Source organism: Aedes aegypti, chromosome 1 (genome assembly GCF_002204515.2).
Source record: "Aedes aegypti strain LVP_AGWG chromosome 1, AaegL5.0 Primary Assembly, whole genome shotgun sequence".
NCBI classification, from domain to species: domain Eukaryota; kingdom Metazoa; phylum Arthropoda; class Insecta; order Diptera; family Culicidae; genus Aedes; species Aedes aegypti.
In genome coordinates this window covers 219,112,607-219,139,506 of record NC_035107.1, presented here as the reverse complement: position 1 = coordinate 219,139,506, position 26,900 = coordinate 219,112,607, and the positions used below count along the sequence as shown (strand labels likewise).

Genomic DNA, 26,900 nt, shown 5'->3' with positions numbered 1-26,900 from the left:
TCGGAGTTCTTGTGTGCAACAGGGTTGCCTCGTTCTTGTAAAACATCACCGGTTGCATTTTTTCCAACACACAAAAAAGCCAATATCGGGCTTCCCGCAGCACCGATAAATGCCATCCAAGAGTGCGTTTGTCATCATCGTCGGCGTCGCCCATTATCAAATTAGCTTGCTACGATGCGATGTTTGGTATGGTGGAGAACGGCAGTGGCGTCGCGGCGACACGTTCCCACTCTCTGGTTCTGGTCTCTGGTCGTGTGTATGATAGTCAAATTGCGGTTCGGGTTTTAGCATAGCCGCCGCATGTTTTTGTGTATGTATGTTTACCGAGCGCTTGAAATTGGTTGTTTTGTCGGTGGTTTTTGAGCCCTGGAGTCAAAATCCAAAAAACCGGACTCGTCGTTCGCTAGAAGGGGTTATTGGAAACAATTTTCGTACATTTTTTGTGGGCAAACTACACGGGTTGATTGGTGTATGTTTCATGGGGCGGAGGCCGCTTGATTCGATGACAGAAAGCTCTCAACAGTATCGTTTGTACATTCTGAGCTATTTTTTTTTCATCCTGGAGGGAAAATGCCAAACAATAAGTTCCAGTCCTTGATTGTTGAACAGGGTTCTAAACGTTGGACGATGGAGGCAACAGGTGCGGAAATCTGTTGCACCGATGATCGTAGCAAGCGAACAAGGCAGGTAGGTACTTGCTGAATGGTGAGAGACGAAGCGGTTGGACGATTGATTCGTTAAATAATCACATGTTTTAGATATTAAGTTAACAAAGATATTTTTTTCAAGAGGTAAGACGGTTTTTCAAAAGTAAATCTTTAGCCCAATGTTTCTCAAAATAACTAAAATTGTCTCAAAATATTCACTACTGCATCCAAGGAATTCTTAACTGATTTCCTGATTTTTTCATTATCTGTTATGGTTGGAAAAGAGTAAGATAAAAGCACCTTCATCTGATTACAAATAGTATGGCGAGTTGCAGAAATATGTAACTTGCCATACGATTTGTAATCTGCTGAAAACGGCTTAATTCATGCCAGAGAATTTTCTCTTTGTAGACCAACATAACCCATCTATAGAATGCTTTCGCTCCTGTTTTTTGTTTTGTGATCTGGATAGAAAATATTGCCGATTGTTGATTTTTTGGATTGACTGCTGTTTCTGTGAATGCGATAAGGCAACAAAAAGCATGAGATTTCTCCCGATTCCTCCAGATATTCGCACAGAAATTTCTTCAGAGATTCTCACAAATGTTTTCTCTAGGAATTCCACTAAAGATTCTGTCTAGAGTTCTTTTTCGGGAATTCCTTCAGTTAATTTTCTAAGAATGCTATAACAATTGGCGTAGCAAGGACTTTTTTATACGGAGGTGGCTCAGGGGTTGCTAGCAAATTCTTATTCTACAGCAGTAATATCGGTCACAATAATCACGATTTTCACAAATTTCGTAGTTTATATAAATATAAATATAAATATATAGTCACGACATGAACCAGCCACCACAGGTGCAACGTCACATGCACCGTCATCACCTTTGGATCGGACCACTGCCACGTGCTATGCAACGTCAACACCTTTATGCCCAACAGCCGGAATTGCTAGGTCAGCAGTTCAATTCTACAAAACCACCGGACTGACCGTGACCGGTGTTCAGTTTATTTTTATCCGTGTTTCATTGCGTTTCGGCTTAAGTAATAAAGTGATTTAGTGAGGAAAATCAGTTAAGTGTTTTTTAAAAAGCCCGAACCGCCAGCAAACCCAGGATTGGCGCAGCCGTGCAGTGCTCGAAAAACAATTTCGCGAAAAACAGTGTAGTGACTCTGGTCTACCAGCCAGAATCGAAGTGAACCCGCGAAAGCATTCGCTAACATCGAGGGTGCAGCGGAGTTGAGGTTCCACCGCGTGAAGTTGGACGTCGAGAGAACCCACGCACAACGATTGCAAGGTGAGTGTTTTTTTTCTTTATCCTCTATTCCACACCGAAATACGAGTGAAAGTGAAAACATCGCCTAGGTTGGCGTTTTATTTTTCCGTGAGTTTGAAGCCCGTTCTAAGAGAAAGGCTCGAACTCATTAAGAAATTAAAATTTGCTAAACCCCTGGAGTGAGAAGAGTTCTAAGAGAGCTTCCCCTCCAACCGAAATTGTGAAGTTCTAAGAGAATTACATTTCGGGAGTCATACGAGTTCCGAGAGATCGTACGGCTCAAAACAAATAAAACTATAGCTTGCTTTTCTCTTCTAAGTGCATGTCATGCCAAAAGAGCATAAAGTAAGAAACAGTCTGAAGCAAACTCACCACTTGTTATCTAAAATTAGAAACAGCGCGTGCGTGTCTTCAGATTCAGACAGCTCAGAGTCTACCGATTCGGGAGACTTAGCGCATATTCCAATAAAGAACATCCCTTCACTAGAAATCCTTTCTCTAAACGACAACAACAATATGGAAGAAGTCAATGCCAAACTGCAAACGATGATGCAGATGATGGAGGCACTGGCAAAACAACAAACAGAACATGCCACGTATTTCAGTCAAATTCAAACGCAAACAAATCAAACTCAAGAAAACGTTATCGCACATCAACCTATAAGTAACATCGACCAGCTATTCAAAATTCCAGACCCGATCAAAATGATCCCCATATTTGACGGCAATAGAAAACAATTAAGTTCGTGGCTGGAAACAGCAGAAGAAACCCTTAATGTATTAAAACCACATGTATCAGCTCAGCAGTTTAGAATGTACTTTACTGCGGTATCTAATAAAGTCCAAGGCAAAGCAAAAGACATTCTTTGCTTAGCCGGAAATCCGGACAAATTTGAAGATTTAAAAGAAATATTGACGAAAGCGTTGGGAGATAGACACGAATTGTCAACATACAAGAGCCAATTATGGCATTGTAAAATGACCGAAGACATGTCTATCCATATTTACTACAAAAAATCCAAAGAAATAATTCAAAATATTAAGACTCTAGCAAAACAAAAAGATACATACAAAAATCATTGGGACGCCATTAACGAGTTCATTGAAGAGGATGCGCTAGCAGCCTTTATATCTGGACTCTCAGAACCGTACTTTGGTTATGCACAAGCTGCACGACCAAAGGATATTGAGGATGCATACGCATTCTTATGCAAATTCAAATCTAAACAAGTTGTAGCTCGAAACCTGAATCAAGACCAAAAATTCAACAAAAACAAAATATTTGAAAATAAATCCCAAGGATCATCAAATTTCAATCAAAATAAGAAACCTTTTATAAAAACCGAACATAAAGATACAACTGAACCAATGGACACAAAAACTACTCGGAGTCGGTTAACCATAAATAATCATGTAACGGAAGAAGAGGAAACTCAATCACATTTAAATTCAGAAACTGAATCTGATGAAGAAGTAGATCTAGATCTAAATTTTCACTTGGTCAACCCCACACAAAAAACAACCTAAATTACCTCCCATATTTGAAACTGAATCATCCTAAAACAAAAAAGCAGTTAAAAATATTAATCGATACTGGGGCAAACAAAAATATTATTTCACCAAACATAATAGAATCCGTTAAAACCGTACCGAATACACAAATCAGTAATGTTTGCGGAGTCAACAACGTCACTTCGAAAGGAGAACTCGATCTTTTCGGAAATACGTTTAAACCTTTGCAATTTTGCGTAATGAAATTTCATTATTTTCTTTTTTTTCTGGGGTCAGAATCCCTTGCAAAACTTAAAGCACAAATCAACTATGAGAATGAAACCATTACGTTAAGGGATAAACAATTTTCATATTCAAAATTCTACCCTGCAAAAAAACTTTACAATCATTTCATAACTATCGATACAATGAACAACGGAGACTGGTTGGTACCCACATACCAAAAACTTCATAAAAAAGTTTTCATTCAACCAGGACTATATAAAGCACATAATAATAAATCGACCATCCATGTTATTTCTGCAACCAAAAACATAGAAATTCTTCCAAAACTTCAACTGACAGTAAACAATTTTGAAACAATTCTCCCAGAAAAGATTGACTCTCAACATATTTCCAAAAATGATATAGAGTCTATAATTAGAACAAATCATCTTTCGAAACTAGAGAAACAAGAACTGCTTTGCACTCTCTTCAAACACCAAGAAGTGATCCAAAAGAAAGGAGAAAAACTTTCATGTACGTCAGCTACAAAACATAAAATTATAACAACAAACGATTCTCCCATTTATACAAAAAACTATCGCTACCCACACCACTTTAAAGGCGATATCCAACAGCAAATTGAAGAAATGCTAGACAATGGCATCATTAGGCCTTCGAAAAGCCCATACTCTTCACCGATATGGGTAGTACCGAAAAAACTTGACGCGTCAGGCAAAAGAAAGGTACGCGTCGTAATAGATTATAGGAAGCTGAACGAGCTCACTATTGACGACAGATACCCTATGCCTCAAATAGAGGACATTCTGGATAGCCTCGGAAAGTCATCGTACTTCACAACGATCGACTTAAAGTCTGGTTTCCATCAAATCCCGATGGATCCTGCCCACATAGAAAAAACAGCTTTTTCAACGGACAAAGGACATTTTGAATTCACGAGAATGCCCTTTGGCTTAAAGAATGCTCCTGCTACATTCCAGAGAGCAATGAACAATATCCTAGGAGATTATATCGGCACCAAATGTTATGTCTATCTTGATGACATAATTATTATCGGATATAATCTAAAAGACCATTTAGAAAATCTTAGCCTTATCCTGAAACGCTTATCGGATTTCAACTTAAAAATCCAACTCGATAAGTGTGAATTTCTCAAGCGAGAGACCGAATTTCTAGGGCATATAATTTCAAATGAAGGTGTCAAACCTAACCCCGAAAAAATAGATAAAATTCTGAAGTGGCCTCTACCAAAAACGCAGAAAGAGATTAAACAGTTTCTGGGTTTAGTAGGTTATTACAGAAGATTTATTAAGGATTTTTCAAAAATAACTAGACCTATGACCAAATATCTCAAGAAAGATTCATCAATCAATATAAATGATTCATCGTATCACACAGCATTTGATACGCTCAAAGGGATAATTGCCACAGATCAAGTTTTAGTCTATCCCCAGTTTGATAAGCCTTTCATCGTAACAACAGATGCTTCAGGATATGCATTAGGTGCAGTTCTATCTCAGATACAAGACAATATAGAACGCCCAATCGCCTTTGCATCCAGAACACTAAACGATGCAGAAACCAGATACGCTACCAACGAAAAGGAAGCGCTGGCAATCATATGGGCCGTGAATAAATTCAGACCATATCTTTACGGGACTAAATTTACTTTAGTAACTGACCATAAACCTCTGACTTTTATTAAAAGTTCAGAGAAAAATCAAAAAATTTTGCGATGGCGCCTAGATCTGGAAGATTATGACTACGAAGTCAAGTACAGAGAAGGCAAATCAAATGTAGTAGCAGATGCACTAAGCAGAATGCCTGTTGAAGTAAATATTAATGAAACCAATAATGATGAAATTCCTTATTTTTCAGGTTCCGAAGATCTTGAAGATGATGCAGATTCCATTGCCAATAACTCCCCTGAATCCCATGATTCCCTTGATTCCCAAACTGTTCACTCAGCTGATGATTCAGCTAATAACTATATTCATTTCACGGAACGCCCTTTAAATTGTTTCAAAAATCAGATAATATTCCGTATTTCCCTTATAGATACTATTATCCAAGAAACCCTTTTCCAGAACTACCATAGAACAATAGTATCTCAGAAAACCTACACAAAAGAAAATATCACACATCTTTTGAAAACCTTCCACAATGGTAGACAAACAGCCCTTATGGCACCAGAAAATCTTATCCAGACGGTACAGGAGTCCTTTAAAGAAAACTTCAATCAAAAAGGTCATTTCGTTTTTACTAACAATATGGTCGAAGACGTGCAAAATGAAGAAAGACAGAATCAAATAATAATAAATGAACACAATAGAGCTCACCGAGGTATAACTGAAGTCGAAGCCAAAATTAAAAGATCATATTTTTTCCCAAATATTTACTCAAAAATCAGAACCTTTATAAACTCATGTGAAATATGCAATACTCACAAATATGAACGCAGACCATTTAACATAAAAATTTCACCCAGGCCAATAACAGAAAAACCATTAGATAGAGTCCACATGGACATATTCATCATGGATAAATGCAGCTTCTTATCTCTAATAGATTCATTCTCTAAACATTTACAGTTAATAGTTTTGAAATCGAAAAATCTTGTACATGTGCAGAAAGCACTAGGAAAATATTTCAGCTCCTTTGGAGTACCCAGAGAAATTGTCACCGACCATGAAACCACTTTTCAATCAATTCAACTAAGAAATTTCCTTAGCCAGCTAGGGGCACAAATTCATTACGCCGCTTCGTCAGAATCGAATGGACAAATAGAGCGTACACATTCTACTATAATAGAAATTTTTAATACCAACAAGCACAAATTCAGAGGAATGGGTACAAAATCAATTGTAAAATTATCCGTTGCATTATATAACAACTCTGTACACTCTTCAACTAAATATACTCCAAATGAAATATTGTTCAACCAGAATAATATTGTTAACCCGGAAGAAATTATAAGAGACGCCCAAGAGCTATTCCTTAAAGCAAAATTGAACATGGGTAAAGCACAAAAACAAATGATTTCTCAAAATTCTAATAAGGAAGACCCTCCAATTATAAATGATGGGCAAGAAGTTTATGTTATTCCAAATATTCGCACAAAGACTCAACCCAGAGCCAATAAAACAAATGCAAATGAAGTCACAGACAGAACATTCAAAAACAACCGTCACATTAAAAGACATAAAAACAAAATCAAAAGACCGAAAAAAATGTAACACCATTTACTTTTATAACTTTTTGCTTCCAGATGCTTCACTACTTTATCACATTCACCCTCATTCTCACAAACATCTCATGTCAAGACCTAACTATCAGGAATCTTCATAATGATTTGATAATGATGCAAAAAAACAGCCTATGTAGAATTCAGACAGGAAATATCCGAGTTGTACACCCGATCAACCTAACAGACATAGAAATTACTATCAATCAACTCACAAATTTGGTGTATCGTAAACAAAATAATAACGCTTTATTTGAAATTAGTAAATACAAGATACGAGAATTGTACTCTAATTTTATGCAAATCAAACCAATATCGCACAAACGGTCCAAAAGATGGGACATCATCGGCACAGCGTGGAAGTGGATAGCGGGCAGCCCAGATGCTCAAGACCTACGGATAATCGACAGAAGCCTCAATGAACTTGTCAACGAAAATAATCAGCAAGTAAAAATTAATCACCAAATCGGCAAAAGAATTTCGGAACTTACAACCACCATCAACGAACTAATCGAAAAACAACAAATCAATCAAATCATTCTCGATGAACTTGACGTCATCACCACCATACTGAACATAGATACACTCAACAAAATTCTAACAAGCGTTCAAGAAGCGATACTCTTTTCTAAAATGCACGTCACAAACAGCAGAATGTTATCTGGCAAAGAAATTCATCTGATCAAGGATATACTCAGAAATCAAGGAGTCCAGCTAGACATCCCGGAAGAAGCACTCAATTTTGTTACACCAAAAATGGCAACTAGCGAAAATACTTTACTCTACATATTACATGTTCCAGAATTGGAGACAGAAGAATCGACAATCATGCGAATCCACCCATTGAGTCAAAATGATTCGATTATTAAGACTTACCCTCAATTCCTTATCAAACAAGCAAAACAACTCTTCACCACTGCAAAACCAGACGACTACGTCCAAAGACACAGTTTTATCAAAGAATTCAAGGATCTGTGTATTTATCCACTCATCATGGGAACAGAGCCACAATGTCTCATGGAAATCAACGCAGAAACTACAACCAAACTAATAACCAATAACAAAATTCTTATCTCAAATGCAAAAAACCAAGAATTACGCTCAAATTGCGGTCCTAGCGACAGATACTTATCTGGAAATTTTATAGTATCGTTCTCAAATTGTACAATCGAATTTATGGACCAAAATTTCACATCTACCGAAAAAATAAGTGAAAGCGAGTCTATTCAAGGAGCATTACACAATCTGCAGATAAACAGCGAGATTTTGCAAAATCATGACGTTGCAAAAATAGAAAAAGCCACCCTTCTGAACAGACGCAAACTGGAAAAAGTATCTCTTCAACACGAAACCGACCAGATTTGGAAATGTAGTCTATTAGGAGGAACCACTCTGATGTCGACTCTACTATTCTTCACCCTTTACCTTATCTTCATTCATTTAAGGTTTACCCACAAAAGGACATCGAGGAAAACCCACCAAAGGAAGCCTGAAACCAAATCACCAGGACATGGTAACCAGGAGCTGAGTATCGAGGACGACACTTCTTCACCCCCCGGAGGAGTCACGACATGAACCAGCCACCACAGGTGCAACGTCACATGCACCGTCATCACCTTTGGATCGGACCACTGCCACGTGCTATGCAACGTCAACACCTTTATGCCCAACAGCCGGAATTGCTAGGTCAGCAGTTCAATTCTACAAAACCACCGGACTGACCGTGACCGGTGTTCAGTTTATTTTTATCCGTGTTTCATTGCGTTTCGGCTTAAGTAATAAAGTGATTTAGTGAGGAAAATCAGTTAAGTGTTTTTTAAAAAGCCCGAACCGCCAGCAAACCCAGGATTATATATTTATATTTTTATTTTTATTTATTTTTTTTATTTTGTGATTTTGTCTCATATCGCTGCACATTAGTGATATTTGTAAACTTAAAATTTCACTTGAAAATGTTCATTCTTTGTCTAATTCAGTTAAAAATTCAAAGTACTCTCGAAGAATATTCATCGTGATTCTTCCACGAACTTTTCAGATATTCGACCGTGTGCTCTCAAAAGATTCCTCAAAGAATTCACAATTATTTCCATATTTTTTCATTGCTTTCGCCAAGTGTGTGTAATTACTGAGGGTTTCTCCAATAAATGGTACACGAATTTCTGGAAGACTCACCAAGATTGCCATCAAGATCATCAAAAAGGATTCTTCAAGGAGTTCACCAACAGTTTTTCCAACTTTGTCTTTGAGGTTCTTCCTAAAATTTTACTTCAGATTCCTTCAACAAATCGTTCAGAAAACCTTCAGAAATTCCCAAATTATCGCATGGAAAAATCGCGGCACAAATTATCCAAAACTTCCTGCAAAAGCATTAAATGATTCTTCCAGGTGTTGATTTCTTCCGTCTAATATTTCACAAGAATTGCGTATAACCAGGATTCAATTGAAAAAATGTTCTTGGTGATTTCTCCGAAGATCTATTGGCATTTTTTCAAAGAAAATCCTCTAAAGTGTTTGTTAAGATTTCTTTAAAAATTACTTTGACATACAGTGCTGTTCTGAATAATAGTAGCGCATGTCGATTTTCATACAAAATGCTCAACTTTGACAGGCTGTAGTTTTGTTCCCTTTCAAGCAATCGAGCTGAAATTTTCTCCACAGAACTACAAATATGATCAATTTTGTAACTACAAAATTTCAGTTTTTTCTGAGTCCCTACCGAAAAGTGTGACACTAGGTGAAATTGTTCGAAAAAATAGCAGTTTTTCATTTTAAAATTTTTCTTCTACAAATATTTTAAACATATTCGGTTTAGATGTAGGTTTGATAAGTAGGAGGAGATTGTTCCAATGCACACTGGTCCAGGAGGCTAATTTAGGCGGACATGAGGTTTTCGTCAAGATATTTTGATTTCAGAGCCATAGTTTCTTCTGAGAATATGTTCAGAATTTTTAGTACTACAAAATGTACGGATCAAAATTTTGTTTACGGTGATCGCAAAAGTGACGTATACGCCAACTTTTTTTATTTTAACGAATCGTAAGTTGGTATGTTCAGCAAAGTTGTAGCAAATGATCATAGAAACAACTTTGCCGAACAAACTTTTTCTCGGTTTTGCTTAAGAGCCGAGATAATTAAGTATTTTTAATAAAAAATCGTTTTTTGCTCTTAAGTGTTTTATTTTTTAGTTTTATTGGCCTACTATGTTCTACAAAGTTTTTATGCTTATCATTTGCTACAACTTTGCTGAACATACCAAAGTTGTATTTCTTATGGTTTTCATGTTATATGAGTTTTTCATCTAAAAATTAGCTATTTTGTATGCCTTGTATCTCAACTATGAGCACCTCAAAAAATATATCTTTCCACCAAATGATTTGGCAGTCTTTCAAGTACCTGTAAGCAAAATTTGGAGAAGATGATATTTTTCTAACTCGTTTAAAAGCGATTTTACCAATAGACGATATGAAATATTTCCTTATTTATTGAATATTCATACATGTTCAACTCACAAAAGTCATGGCTACCTAAGCATATCAAACCAAAGGTAACACGTGTATTTATGTAGAAAGATAAAGTACATCGTTTTTCAGTTGTTTTCGATTAACTTGGAAGCTTCTGAAAGAAATTCGTCGTCTTTTCCTCTACCAGTATTTAATCTATTCCTAGGCAAGATCACCGGGTTGGAAGTCAACATAAGCCATACAAAATACATCTACATAAGTAAGGAAAAATGCTGGATTTCATTGAATCCTGTTGGTGTCTTCAGAGCACTTTATCTTGGATTATTGAAGAATAAGTCCCCCGAAGACATCTACCCGATTTGATTCAATCGCGCACTTTTGTTAGCGATTACGCACTTGTAAAACCTTCTTTTTACGGATCTCAATCATTTTAAAAGTAGTCAACTTTAATCGGTAGATTGACGAGGAGGCATTTGAACAGTTTTTGTCAGAAACATACTGTTAGTATCGCCAATTCTACGATTGGTACGTACTCTTTCCAACGGTGCAAAAACTACTTTAGCATGGAGTGATGTTGTCCGGCATGCCGCCGAAAAAACATAAGAAATGCGGAATAAATCCATCAGAAGATTTTGGAAAAATCATGCCACAGAATTCAATCGGACTGTAAATTTTGAATACCGTTAAGTCACCAGTCACCATACGGCCTCCATTCACCGTGCACCTCTACAAATTCCTACAGAATATTCATACAATTTCCACAAATCATTCTTTTGTCAGCAAAATAAAATAAAACTGATGAAATGAAGTAGTTCTTATCACAAAACATTTTGAAAAACCTAGTTTATGTAGTCAAAATCATGTGAATTCTGTTTAATAATGGGATTTTAGTAGACTCTTAGTAGAAACGCCAGAAATTAACATTTTTTATTTTAACGTTAGAGTATCAAACTTTTCACAACTTCAACAAGTTTTCGCTGTAGATACTTCTAGGAAGATGTATTTCATCGTATGAACCATGAGATTTCATGCAAATAAGATTTTTTTTATTGTGTTTCAGTCGAAACACATATGCACGGTGAGTGGACCCTTTTCAATATTTATGGTTCCTAGTGATATGGAAACAAATATTTTGAGGTGCAGATTTTTTTAATGGTAGCTTGACGGTATGTGTTTTATACGGCTTATGTTGACTTCCAACCCGATAACCTTGCTTAGGAATAGATTAAATACTGGTAGAGAAAAAGACGATGAATTTCTTGCAGAAGCTTCCAAGTTAATCGAAAACAACTGAAAAACGATGTACGTTATATTGCTATATAAATACACGTGTTACCTTTGGTTTGATATGCTTAGGTAGCCATGACTTTTGTGAGTTGAACATGTATGAATATTCAATAAATATGGATTTATCTCATATCGTCTATTGGTAAAATCGCTTTTAAACGAGTTAGAAAAATATCATCTTCTCCAAATTTTGCTCACAGGTACTTGAAAGACTGCCAAATCATTTGATGGAAAGATATATTTTTTTGAGGTGCTCATAGTTGAGATACAAGGCATACAAAATAGCTAATTTTTAGATGAAAAACTCATATAACATGAAAACTATAAGAAATACAACTTTGGTATGTTCAGAAAAGTTGTAGCAAATGATAAGCATAAAAACTTTGTAGAACATAGTAGGCCAATAAAACTAAAAAATAAAACACTTAAGAGCAAAAAACGATTTTTTATTAAAAATACTTAATTATCTCGGCTCTTAAGCAAAACCGAGAAAAAGTTTGTTCGGCAAAGTTGTTTCTATGATCATTTGCTACAACTTTGCTGAACATACCAACTTACGATTCGTTAAAATAAAAAAAGTTGGCGTATACGTCACTTTTGCGATCACCGTAAACAAAATTTTGATCCGTACATTTTGTAGTACTAAAAATTCTGAACATATTCTCAGAAGAAACTATGGCTCTGAAATCAATAAATCTTGACGAAAACCTCATGTCCGCCTAAATTAGCTTCCTGGACCAGTGTGCAATGGTAAGTGATATACAATTTAAAACTATAATGTCAAGCCGAAATTCAAATTTTTAAAACTGCTATTTTTTTGAACAATTTCACCTAGTATCTTACTTTCCGGCAGGGGCTTAGAAAATTTTGAAATTTTGTGTTTACAAAATTGGGCATATTTGTAGTTCTGTGGAGAAAATTTCAACTCGATTGCTTGAAAGGGAACAAAACTACAGCATGTCAAAGTTGAGCATTTTGTATGAAAATCGACATGCGCTGCTATTATTCAGAACAGCACTGTAGCTTCCTATATTGAAAATAATATTTTAAAAAATCCTTCAAAAATTCCTACCAGAGAAAATTTAAAAGACCGAGCGTTCATATAAAGTTTTAGCGGAATGCAATCACCTGTTCTTCCGATAACTTTTCCGCCGAAATAATAAAAAAAATCTGAGCTATTCATTCAGGGATTTCTCTAAACAATTATATTATTTACCCCTCGAATGCCGTCCTATCATTCTTCCTTAAAATTCACCAGAGGTTCATCCAAGTATTTTCTAAAGATTTGTTTTCTTTTAAAATCTCTAGCAATTCTTCTGGAACTTAAAAAAAAACCAATAGATTTACTAAAAGATTTTGCATCTCATTCCTAAAGTTCTTAAAAAAATTTTCAAAAAATCCATAAGGTATTATTTTAGGTTTTACAAATTACTCCATTTTTTCCGAAGGTTAATCCCGGGATGTTTTCATAAGCAACATCTTTAGAAATAGCAACTCTCCATTTTTGGTTCAAAAGCTACTACAGGAATACCTCAATATATTTTAAAGGATATTTTCACCAATTGCTCTACGAATCAATCAGCTAGCATATTCAATTTATAAAAGACTTCTAGGTTTACACATACAAAAAAGTTGTGGAACATCTTCTAAGGAAATTTGTTAACTTATTTCAGCATTAAATTGAATTTGGAAAAATATTCTACATAAATTCCTGTCGAAAAATTTAAGGATTTCCCATAGAAATAATGAAAATTTCTGAAGAAATTGCTATACCGCACAGAAAAGCACAGGATTCATTCGATTTACTACAAAAAATCTTGTTCTTTGTCCTCCGTCTTTTACAATTTACAATGGTTGGCGTTAAACGGATATTTTTTTTACTGCAGGTATTCGCATCTAACATCTTGAAAATGAAGTTAGTGATGGCGGCGAACAGATTGAAGTAGATTTTTTTTCCAATTTGCAGAAACCGTTTTTTTAGGGGCTATTTTTAATTGTTATGTTAGTAAAAGTTGACGGCGAAAATATTGGCGGTATTTTTAGATACATTGCCAAAGATGTGTAATAGAAAAATTCGAAATGTAAAATTTAATTGAATTTAAATCTTGAGGAAAAATGTTGCATTACTTGGAAAATTTGTTGAGCAATTCCTAATGGATTTTTGGAAATCAGAGACTATACGTTCAAAGAATTCTGCAAGTTTTCAAAACTCCTATTATTAACTTTTTTTTCCTAGATTATTTTGAGTATGAAAAGATTTTTGTACGAAGTTCCTGAAAAAAACGTCATGTGATCGAAGGAGAAACAACAAAATGTAGAAATAGGTAGAAACAACAGATGAAACAAAGAAAAAAAAGAGATTATTTATATTTTTTATCTAAAGGTGAATGGTTTCAAGATAATTGAAACATTACAACCTCTGTAACACAACTTTTTTTTTTTTTCAAGAAATTCCATGCGCACCTTTTTTAGAAAGCATCCATCCTTTTCGTCTTTCTTGACATCGGGATTCCCCAGAATTCTGCCAGAAAGCCTCTCTAGACTTGCTCGAGAATTGAATCCCAGAATATGGAATTCCTTCTAAGGTTTTACCAGAAATATATCCAGCATTATGGTGGAGCTTGTTTCCCAAAATCATTCGTAGTCTAAATTTACTAAGTGAAAAATGATCATCGGACCCAAAATAAAATCCTGTGAAAAATTAGATTTTTTAGGGGATGAGTACCAATTTTTGATCCATCACTAGTTTTCCGATGATTGCATCCCATTTTAGATTACTTAGTATGGAAATCCAAAAATTAGCACGGCATTCTTGTGAGTCGAAAATTAGGGCTATTTTCCTAGTAATAGCTGAAGTTTGTTCAACACTTCCATGAGAAGTTTCATAAACACCAAAAGCATTTCCTCCACGTATTTTACCAGCAAGGGATTTCAAGAATGAAGCTCAGATAGTCGTAACGATAAACGCGCAGCTATTCGGCAACAACAAGCTTCGTTGATCGGCATGAACACAAGCTGAGAAGCAGGCTCTGTCCCAGTTGGAATGTAACGCCAGAAAGAAGAAGGATTTCAGAAGTATTTCCTTCAGGGATTCGTCCAGAGATTTCACGAACAATTCTCGCAGAATTTTGTTCAAGTATTTCACCAGTTATTTTTCTAGAGATTTCATCAGGTGTTCTTTCAGGGGTTCCGCAAAGGTTTCCGCCAAAATTTTCTCTAAGTATACCTACAGTATACCAAAAGCAATTGGTTTTACCAGGAATTAAACACCTATTTCCCATTGGCGTAGCTAGGATTTTTTCTGGAGGGGGCCTAGAGGGGGGCTAGAAAATACAACAAAATTAATGTCGGTCGCAATAACCACGAGTTACAAATTTCTTAGTTTTAACAAATTTGTATTGATTTTATTTATTTGTTATTTCGTCTCATTTGGCGGCATATTAGTAATACTTGTAAATTTCAATTTTCGCTACGAAATTTTTTTTTTCGTAATCCAGTCAAAAATTCTTCAATAGTTCTAGCTAAAAAAACCTCACATGTAATGTCCTTTGTGATTCTTCCAAGTATTCTTTCAGGTATTCAACCATGTGCTTTGAAGAGAGAATTCATACGGGAATTTATTCATGAATTATTTTTGTACTTTTCAGTGTTTTCTTCAAGAACACCTTTACCAGTTCTCACCAGTTTCCACTTCACCCTGAGATTCCCACGAAAAATCATTCCTATACTTTCTGATCTCACCAGAAAATTTCTCGAAGAATCTCTATCGACTTGCTTAAAAAATCTCTTAAAGAATTCTACCAGAGAATGCATAAGAAATTCTTTTAATAATTTCTCCTGTAAAGTTCGTACTTATTACACATAAATCTCAATTGTTGGTTTAAAGCAGTGTTTCCCAAATTGTTTTGATTTTCGTCCCCTTGAGACCAATATTTTTCAGAATCGCCCCCCTGATATTAAATTTGAACATTTGTATTAAGCGTTAAACTTACGTTGGAGTATTGATGAATATCTCATCATATAGTATACCGAAAATTAGTCAAATTTTAAGAGTGTAGCAGTCAATCATAATGCTTCAAGAAATATATCCAAAAGAGAGTGTCTTGTATATATCCATAAAAGAGGCATGCAATATCTATCATATGCATCAACTACTTTTGTATCAACAAATCCATCATCCTGGCAAATGTGCGATCATCGAAAAATATTTGGCTCAGTTTCTGTTTTTTGTCCTATTTTTTAACGTTCCTTAAATTATTGAAATAAATTTACGAAATATTGGGTAATACCCTCGGCTAATTTGAACACTACCTCATGAACAACAGAAAATCGTACTTTTAATTTGAACGATGTGCACAAATTAAAAAATGTTCAAATTAAATGCGGTCAAACCAACGGGGATACACGGTACATTTTTTGTTGTCATGGAAACAGTGCAATCTATATACAAAATATAAAAAAAACATCAGTAAACCCAGACTTTTTTGAGTTCTTAATTCATTGAGTATAACATTCAATTTAGATTATTTTAAACATTGAGCCATGCAATTTTATGTCACTCAGGCCTATTTTTAAGTAGCGTGATTTACGTATATGGCATACAGTGATTAAATTATTAGAACCCGATTTTTGTCTACCAAAGTCACATAAATTTATATATAAAATGATTTGTACTACAAACACTGATTGGTATGCGTGTCAACAAAATATCAAAATAAGTAGTCTACCAAATGCATGAGAAATAAAACAAACTAAAGCCGTCTTATTCTAAAGATCCTATAACAGAAAGCCACTAAACTTTACTTTGGTCTTGGAAATAAATTTCAAACATCGCCAAAAGGTCTCACATATTTACTGCTTTCAAAAAGCATTCAATATTATTTTTGAAAAAAAAAACATTCAGATCTCGCGTTTAGAGGTAAAGATTAGATGAAGTAGTTAGATGTAAAATAAATTCTTCCTCAGATTGCTTGACGAAAAAAACCGAATTTAGTACTATACCATTTAATTCCACTAGAGTTTGTATCCTGTGACAGATACGCGTATTTCGACCTCAACTGTAAAGCCGTCTTCAGTGTCGTGTACTAGACTCGACTTCAGTGAAGACGGCCTTACAGTTGAGGTCAAAATACGCGTATCTGTCAAAGGATACAAACTCTTGTGGAATTAAATGGTATAATACTAAATTCGGTTTTTTCAACTACTTATAGGTATTCTACTAAACAGCTCGAAGATTTATTTCCATCAAGTATTTTTTCAGGTTTTAGAAATTACTCCATTTTTTCGCGAATGGTAATCCTAGGATTCTTCCATAAATTACTTTTAAAAATATATCCACACTATTTTTTGTATCAAAAACTACTCCAGGAATATCTCAATATTTTTTGGAAATTGCTTTACAAATTCCTCTACTAATCACTCCATATTAGATTACTAAAGAAACACATACAAAAAGGTTTAAAAGAACTTTGTTGGTAGTTTTTTTTTTTTTTGAACAATTACAGCTTAAATACCGTTTTGAGTCATATTCCGAACACTTAAGGCCAACAATGACAAATGAATATCATAGTGACAAATTAGCAGATATTTGTGAAAATTTAAATTTCTCCTCAAACTCTAGCTATTAGCTGTTGGAAGTGCTGATAAAAATGTTTATTTTATCTTATTTACTACTGTTTTTACGTAAAAGTTCCGAACAGAACGAATAAATCGTATTGAAATGAATAACTTTGCAAATACATTTATCTGAGCTAGTTTTATTGGTCTCGAACTAGAGAATCATTACTACTCCCGAGGAATACAATAGATTGAAAGACTTTAAAATTGAATTGCAATTGACTGCCATTTCCATGTAATCTGATGACACATTTCAGCGAAACATTTCAACCAAATCGCCATACAAAAACCGAGTGTTCGGAATATGAGTCTGTTCGGAATTTGAGACAAAACGGTATAATGTGGAAAAAAATACTAAATTCCTGTCGTAAAATTTAAGACCGTGGCATTTCTGAAACTGGTTGACATTGTATCTCACAGAAAAGCTTAAATGGTCCTTATAGGATTTATTACAAAAAGTTTTGTTCTTTGTTTCGTCTTTTAAAATCGAAAATGATTGGTGTTGATACGAATGGAATTTTTACTAAAACTTTTTGTAACTAAAATATTAGATAATATTTTGTATGAACTCCGAAGTTTTATGATACTATGGTGAACATATTGATGTAGAATTCTTTTTTCCTACCTTTGTAAATTCCAATCTTTTCGGAAGGATCTATTATCGATTATTTTGTAGTTCTGTAAAAGTTTGACACGAAAATATTGCCCGTATTTTTGAAAAACATTATCGAAGATGTATTGTGGTGAAATTCGTAATGTAAGATTTTAATGAATTTAAATCTTATGGGAAACTTTTTCATTACTTTGAAAATTTGTTGAGGAATTCTTGATGGACTTTCAGGAATCAATAACCATAGTATAACAATTCTGCAATCCAAACTTCTATAATAAATTATCTTTTCTCTAGTGGTAAATTACAGGATAGTTAAAACTTCTCTAATGCATTTACAAATAAAACAAATTGCTCAAGAAGGTCCATCAGAATCTTCTTTAGAAATTATCCTTGAAATCTATCCTTCCTTGATATTTGGTGTTATAGAATTCTGCCCTCGTACTGCACAAAAATTCAAACCAAGAATATGGATTCTGCCAATAATTGGATTTCTTTACCGCTATGCTAATTTCAGAAGCAAAAGTTTTCCTGGGGGTTTTCAACATATTTCCTCTGAGAATTCGAAGGCAAGAGACATTTCAAAAACAAATTTCTTTCTAATTTTTGAAGAATCCGGTGATTTGAAGCAAAATTTCTAGGAAAAAAATAAAAGAATTTTCGACGCAATTTGTGAAGAATTTTGGAAATATTTCTTAAAGGCTTTTGGTGAACTTCGCGGATGAATTAGTTATATAATTTTTGGGAAAAATATCTAAAGAAATTCACAGAAGAATTTTCAATAGAACATTCAGCAAAATATCTCAGTATTAGATTTGACAGAATCAATTATCACATTTGCGAGGGAAAACTAAACTTTTGATTAATCTTCAACATTTGTTAGGTAAATCCGGGAACATTTTCCGAAATTAATTTGCTAATAAAAACTACACATAGAAGGGATGGATGTCCACCAGGAGGAATTCGCTTTGAAAGTATGAAGAAGTCCCACAATATTATTTGACTAATATCCAAAAGATTTTCATTAATATGAAGAAAACATGGCCATGCTGAAATACCTTGAATGTCCATCCTTATATTTCGACAAAAATTCCCGCTATGTATTGTCTGAAAAATTCCTTTAGTAATTTTGTCTATATTTTCTTTTATTTCTTCTGGACATAACCTCGTATATGAAGTTGATGTATGGATTTCTTTAGTGAATTTTCATAAGGGAAATCTTCATCACCGGACACCTCGAGCAGGGTTTTCTCCAAAAACATGAGAAATCAGAATGCAATGCATATGCTGCTTTATGCCAGAATGAAGAAGCGAGTTCTAACATTAACTAATCTATCGACGGCCGGACGGTTAAGCTTTCGGCCCCCCTGGCCCCCTCTGTTCCTACGCCAATGCTATTTCCTCCCACTAGAAACACAAGGTATTCCATGAAATATTCCCTAACGAATCCACCATGAAATCCTGAAGGGATTTCACTGAGAATTTAAGGAATTCCTTCAATGATTCTATCAGGAACTTCTTCAGGTCTCGTCCGCGAGCTCCTACAAAGTTTCCACGTGAAATTCCTCCAGTGGATTTACCTGGAACTCCCCCAGTGCATTTACCTGGAATTCATCCATGGAATGTAACGCCAGAAAGAAGAAGGATATTCCTCGAGCATTTCTCCCGGAAATCCTTCAATGATTTTACTTGGGAGTCAGATTGAGTTTCTGAATCCCTTTAGCTGTTTCTAGTGGAATCACTGTCAAAATTTCTTGAGGAGTTTTGTGTGAAATCCCTTCAGGCATTTCTCGTGAAATCCTTTGAGAATTATTGGTTAAGTCCATTAAAGAACCTCCGATGGAATTCCTTAAGTGTTTTTTTAATCACTGGAAGAATTTCTTATGATGACCCTAGAATTTATAGTGAGAATCATGGAACTTCAGTGGTGGAATCCCTGAAGAAAGTTTTGCTTGGATTACTGAAGCAATTTTCAGTAGAATGTCTGGAAGATTCATTTGTGGAAATCTTTGTAGAATCGCTGAAAAAAATCCTCTGGAATACATGGAAAGCCTCCATTAAAAAAACTTGAAATAATTCCTTCTAGAATTTCCGATGGGATTCCTATTAAAAATTCAAAAGTATAAGGTTCTAAATTTTTTGATAAAATCTTGTTTTTATTAAAAAAAAAAAAAAAAAAACAAAACACGATGGAGAGTGTTTTCGCTGCTACTATTGCATTTTTTCCCGCTCAAATAACGGCTCTAGTATATTTAAATTTTACCTTCAAAAATGAATCCAAATATGAATCTTGGCACTTTAGATCATGTTTGATGTTCACTTAGGCGACAAAAATGCCAAAGCGGTTTTCCTTTTTAATACTGGGGTTGTTCCTATCTAAAATTTCGGAGGAGGCACGGAAAACAAAATACATCAAATGAGGTCAAGCCATGAGGTGTGACAAAATCTCAAAAACCGGAAAATGTTTATTTCGACTCCGGTGAAATCCCTTGAAAAATTGCTCAATGAATACCTAGAAGATTTCCAGAAATCGCATCAACTGCAGCGTAACAGCTGAATTCAGAATAGGGGATCAAGTCTCCCCTATAGGCAATAGAGTTACACAATAAATGCAGACACTATTATAATGCCTGATTACATCTATGATGCTGATTTAGGGCTAATTATTAGTGCTTATGGTTACTTGGGTAAGTCCGAGGCGTACAGTACATACGTTAAATAAGCACTGTATTGGCTATATAGTGGTATACAGGATATTTTTCAAAGCTATCCAGTGTTTGGACTACGTGATTAGTGCCCCAAACAGCCACCATGGAAATCTCTGAAAAAAACTTTCTGTAGCTATTCTCAAATTGTAGAACCATTCACTATTAATCCAGTGTGCTAACAAAACCATATCAATATGCAACATACAACGGATACGTTATTCAAGAAGCAACAAGCGGTAGCAGGATAGACTCTGCCCCGATGTACGATGCTAGCTGGTAGATGTACGATGGTAGCTAGCTACCGTGCGATGGTGGCAAAACCAATTCAACCGAATCAAAGCGATACTGGAAATTTTGGTGTTGTGGTTGGTTCCTAATAAAAATCGTTTCAGAACCCAACAAGCAGCAATATAAGTGAACGCGGGAAAACAATGCCGCCTATCAAACATAACCTCACACTCCGAAAAAGCATTGCAGTTTGGTCGCCCAGCAGCAATAAGTATCGCGTGTAGAGGTCATCGCGGATCGCGGTTCATGTTCTGTGCGCTTACGGTCAGAAGGACGATAAACAGTGGTACATATTAACAAAAAAACATGACAAATTCCTTATGTTATTTCTATTTTCGTCCATTTTCGTGTTGTTCACAACGATTTAGGACTGCAGATCTAAATTTGGGCGTAGTGCACACAAATCGTGCAAATGTTACCTTCAAATTCGATTGAAACCTTGTGCTTGTATTAGTGACTAACAATATAACATTTTTGTCCTTGAAGAATGCTGGTTTTCCGACTGATCGAACATTGGACTTTTGCCAACATTTAAAAAAATCCGGACCACTGTGCGATGGTAATTTGATGATGTTTGCTTTCAATCAGAGGTCCTACAGCAGGGCCACTGCTCGCGAATGGCGGCGCACAGTAGGCCGGTCAGTGCCGCGAGGGGACCTTTTTGCGGTTGACCGACCGTGTGCGTTTTACTCTTCGTTCCTCTATGGCAGTCTATGAGAGAAAAAGTGGTGCTTGCCCCCGTGCGAAGCAATTAATTAGTTAATTTTGATACAGACCACGCCGCTGCGGCCGAAGTTTGCCGCGGAGTTTTGTTTGTTTTGTTCAGTGGTTTTTGCTGGCAACGGCAAACAAACAACCAACCGGCAGTTATCGGTTGCAAGCAAGCAAGCAAAGGGGACGGTGACAGAGAGCAAAGCCAAATTGTTGACAAAATTGAAAAACAGTTCAATTTTGTCAATGAATCGGGCTCGCGAAATTGACAGAATTTGACAGTAGTTGACAGCACTTTTCATTGCAGAAAAAAAACTGAGCACTGGAATGCACTTTTTTCACACTTGCACGTTTTTTAATCCACAACAGTTATTATTATTCGTCGCGTAGCGATGACATCACTCTTTTCCACTTGCGGCTTGCTTCGATTCAAACAAGACTCATTTTGCTGCTTTGTTTACGTTTGGTTGTTCTTTCCCCTGCCGCGTTTTCACGAACTTCATTCAAGCGTTTGTTCCGCACGCTTCCTCACCACTACTACACCACTGCTGCCAACCACATGTGGTGGAGTGGCGTTTACTCTCTATCGGTGCCTGTTGCTGCTGATGGTGTGGTGATGTAGCCGGGTTTATTCTTAGCACAGAAATTGACGGGTCCAACACGAGTTGTATACAAGTGAACGGCAAACGCGGGTAGAGCATGTTTGATCGTGTTCTTTCCCAGTCGCTTGTTTCGGTATTGGTGGTGGCGGTGGATGGTGGAAGTTGTAGAATGAGCGATGCGAAGTAGATTCTATTGATGGCGGGAAAATGTAGAAGCGGTAGCGTTGTGAGCTCCCCCTTCTTCGTGAAGCCCGGGTAGCTCAGTCGGTAGAGCGTTGGACTTTTAATCCAACGGTCTAGGGTTCAAGTCCCTATTCGGGCGGGTAAATTTTTTGCCTTTTTGACGCTCAACCAAAATTGACACCATCGAGCAGAACTTTTTTTCAAGAATCTAAAAAATTCTTGTCAGAAGTGGGATTCGAACCCACGCCCTCAGAGAGGACCAGAACGCTCACAACTTTAGGGAACTGAGTGTAACTTCGGAAGCGCAGAGTATTGAACCCCGAATCTCAGCAAGATCTAATTCTTGAGTCTGGCGCCTTAGACCGCTCGGCCATCCTGACATGTGCCAGTACAGCGGACCGACTAGCTCTTTTCCGCACTTCCTCCCGGTAGTATTCGGTATAATCAAACCATATTAACGACTTTGCGCTGTTGGCCTAACCGTGCGCGACATATGACTCATCTTCTATTTATGACCGCAAACGGTTCCACTAGCCGCGACAGTCGAAAGACAGCGCGGCGCGACGACGACATTCAAAAGCAAAGTAGACATGCGCAGCGCAAAACTTGCAAACGCCAACAATGATGGCGTTGCTTAGCGACGTGGCGCGATGCTGTTACTTTGATTTAATGAGATGTCAAAAAGGTCGGCGCGCAATCGTGATTTTGCGGACGATGCGGACGGGATTTCGCCTATTCGACTGGATATGGATGGAGGTTGCTTGCTTGCCTTGACCGGTTAACCTACCTCCGTCGTTCATCATTATCGGTGTGTCTTCTTCGTTAAGTGCCCTCTCGTGACTTTTCGCCGGAGAAGAACAGACGAAGCGGAACCGATGCTAACATTAGGTGAAGGGGGATGTTCTCGCACATTATTTCCAGTGATTATGACATTAAAATTATCATAATGGTTTGTTTTGATGTGCGCGGGATGCGGTAATGTCGGATCAAAGCAATCTGTTGGATTGTTGACAAAAGAATTCGCAAGCGGCTCCATAGCTCAGCTGGTTAGAGCGTCGTGCTAATAACGCGAAGGTCGTGAGTTCGATCCTCTCTGGAGCCAAGGACTTTTTTGCTTACTACGCTCTTTCTCGAAACAGTAAAAGAAATAAATTGTAAACAACTCTTTCTGATAGGAAATCTTGGACCAGCTAAGGGCAAATATCAACTGGATAATCTTTAGCAGAACGGTTTTGTTTGATCAATTCAAACAGTGTGTAAAAATAGTGGCGTGAACAATCTTGTCAGGATCCACCGTTACTATGAACCGTTTTGGTTAGAGTGCCTGTAAACAAGAGTGACGTCATGTTCCAATTTTGGCAGGTCTCCTCAATTGCATAATTGACAGTTCGCCGCTGTTCCAATTTTGACATTGGCGCCACTCTTATTTAATTCCACTCTAGTTTTGGTATCCTCTGCGCTATAATTCTAAATTATCCTAAAAGTAATCGAGCAGAAGTCATCAAGTAACTGCGGACATCTACAATTTTTTTGAAGGTATTTTTCGCGAGAACACAATAATGTGATAATATAAGAATAAAGTTCACTAGTTTTGTGCAAAAAATGCCTCAAAAACCACCCAGTAAAAGCACTAAAAGTTCTATTGTTTTGTGAAGATTTGAAATGATCTCCGTCTTAATGGTAAAAATGTCATTTACGGTTGATTCAGTGGAACATAACAATTAATTGGAAAGTGAATTGAAAAGAATACATTTAGTTCCTGTTGGAAAATAATGGCACGTTTACGACAAAACCTTTTCAGAGCTTATAGCGACTGAGTGTCTTAAAAATAGCAACTTTAAAGACCTAAGGACAACTTCATCGGTGGTCCATTTTTTGATCAAAATTTTTATCAAGAATGGACCTGTTGATATTAAGTAGATTAGTATAAATGAGCTTGTGAACGTGCAATAAATTCTTTTGACTTTTATTGTGCACCGTGTTTTGGTGCTGTCTCGCTCACTCTCACGGGCAACTTAAAAAAAGGGCGCACGAGAAAAGCCAACCATTTCGTAGCATGCAGAGGCTCATAGACCAAACCGCTCGCGCATGCATCGATTGTTATATTTTTCGATCCACTTCAAATGAGATCAACAAAAACAAATAAAAAGTAATGAACCAGCAAAATTCTTAGGTTTATTGTCGGAAGCTATTTTTTTCACCTGATATATACTGATAGGTGGAAGAGCTCCTGGTAATTCCCGGTTGAACTTCCGAGGAATTGCTGGATGAAATTAAGGAGAATTTCGGGAAGAAAGGAATTCCTGTACAAACTTTGAAGGATTTCTCGGAGGATCTAGGAAAATTCTCGGACTAACTCCAGAGAAATTCGTAGTGAACTCAGGAATATTTATGAAGAATTCCTGGAGACACTCCGATAAAAATCCTGGTGGAACTATGGCGAACATTTAAAGGAATTCTCGGTGGAGCTCTAAATAAATTTCCGCAGGAAATCTGAAGGAACTACAAACAAAATCCATGTTGAACTCTGAAGAAATTCTTAGAGGACCTGCAAACAATTTCTGGGGGAACCTCGAAGGATTTGCTGGAGAAACTGCTGAATTATTTTCAGAGACACTCCCGTAAAACTCATGAAGGAACTATGTAGGACATCCCGGAGGAACTCTGCAAGAGTCATCTTCATAGGAATTCCTGGAGGAACTCCGAAAAATTTCTGAAGGAACTCCAGGGAATTTCCTGGTGGAATTTCTGGGAGAACTCCGAAGGATTCCTTCAGGATTTATGGAGGAAATCCAAAGGAATCACTGTTGGGGCTCCAAAGCAATTTCCAGCAAAAAATTTGAAAGCATTCTTTAGGAGGAATTTCTAGAAGAACAATTAAAGAATTACAGGAAACTATTCCTGGAGGAATTTCTAGAGGAACTCTGAAAGAATTACTGCAAAAAATCCGAAGGAATTCCTGGAGAAACTCCGAAGCAAATCTTGGAGGGATTCCGAAGAAATTCTTGAAGGAATGCCCGGAGTAAATCTGAAAGAATTTGTCGTAGGAGCTCTGGAAGATTTCCCGGCAGAGCTCTGGAGGATTTCCCAGAGGAAGTCTGGAGGAATTCCTGGAGGAACTCTTACGGAATTGCTGGAGGAACTCTGAAAATACTATTGGAGGCAACCCTTAAGAAATTTCCTGAAGGAGCTTCGAATGAATCTCTGGAGAAATTTCGGAAGAAACTCCAGAAGAATTGCTGGAGGAATTGCGGAGGAATTCATGGGGGAAATCCGGAATAAATCCTTGTGGAACTCTGGAGGAATTCTTGAAAAATTCTTCAAGCAACTTTGAAGGAAATCCAAAGGGATTCCCGTTGAAGCTCAGGAGGAACTTCAGATGAAATGCTGAATAGGGTCCTAAAATGTTTAATGAAATCTTGTTTTTATTTATTAACACGAAAGAGCATGTTACTGCAACTTATTTAGCAATTTTTCCCGCTCAAATAACGGCTATATCATTTTTAAACTATAATTTAAAAATTGGGTCCATACATGAACTTTGACAGTTTTGATCATGTTTGACGTTCGCTTAGTTGCCAAAAACACCACAGGGGTTTTAGTTCTAACACTGGTGTTGTTCCTATCTGACATTTCAGAAGAGACACGGAAAACAAAATACACCCAAAATTTGAGTTTAAGCCAAAGGGTGTGACAAAATAAAAAAAAACGTAAAAAATGTTTTTTCGACTTAAACAAACGAAAAACATTAAAAAATTGAGTAAACATGTGTTTTTGGCCTAAAATTAAGGCGAAGTAGGCCGTCATTGAAATTTGTACGCGTCGTTGATGATTGTTGCTAATTCATCTCACGATCAAAGAAAATCAGTTGGTTTTGCACTGACACAGCTGAAAAAGTATCAGCATACTTTAAGCATGTTACCGCGTACAGTGATACTTTTTCAAGTCAATATAAACTATCAAGACTGAGTTTTATCGCTTTGAAATGCAAGCTGAAAAGTCATCATTGTTACCAAAACGAATGACGGGCTACTTAGCCTTAAGCGTTTGGCACTAAAAATGGGACAGGGCTTTAGGACCCTATAAAACCCAGAAGAATTGCTAAAATAACTCCGGATGAATTGCTGGAGCAACTTAGGTGGAATTACCGGTGAAGCTCCGAAAGAATTCCCGGAGCAACTCTGAAGGAATTTCAGGAGGATTTTCGAAGGAATTCCTGGAGGTACTCTGTACAAAATCCTAGAGAAACTGCAAAGAAATTACTGGAGGAACTCCGGAGCAATTCTTGGAGGAACTCCGGAGGTGTTCCTGAACAATAACTCCGGATGCGTTCCTAAAAATACTCTGGAGGCGTTTCTGGAAGAACACCGAGGTATTTCCGGAGAAATATTCGAGGATATTCGAAGCAATTCCTGATGGAGCTCCGGAAGAACTCTCCAGGATTCACTGGATGGAATCCAGAGCAACCGCATGAGGAGCTCTAGAGAAGTTTCTGGAAGAACCCTGTAAGAATTCCTGGCGGAAATCCAGAA

The 26,900-nt window shown here is 36.6% G+C and overlaps 1 protein-coding gene and 2 non-coding genes across 3 annotated transcripts in view; 2 read left to right on the top strand and 1 right to left on the bottom strand.

Moving 5' to 3' along the window:
• Positions 1-26,900, bottom strand: part of LOC5578520 (polypyrimidine tract-binding protein 2) — a 1,002,030-nt gene that overhangs the window by 836,960 nt on the left and 138,170 nt on the right. The gene's annotated exons all lie outside the window — the stretch shown is intronic.
• Trnak-uuu lies at positions 22,435-22,507 on the top strand. The gene has a single exon. It is a non-coding gene; the product is annotated as a tRNA-Lys (tRNA).
• Trnai-aau lies at positions 23,397-23,470 on the top strand. Its single transcript has one exon. It is a non-coding gene; the product is annotated as a tRNA-Ile (tRNA).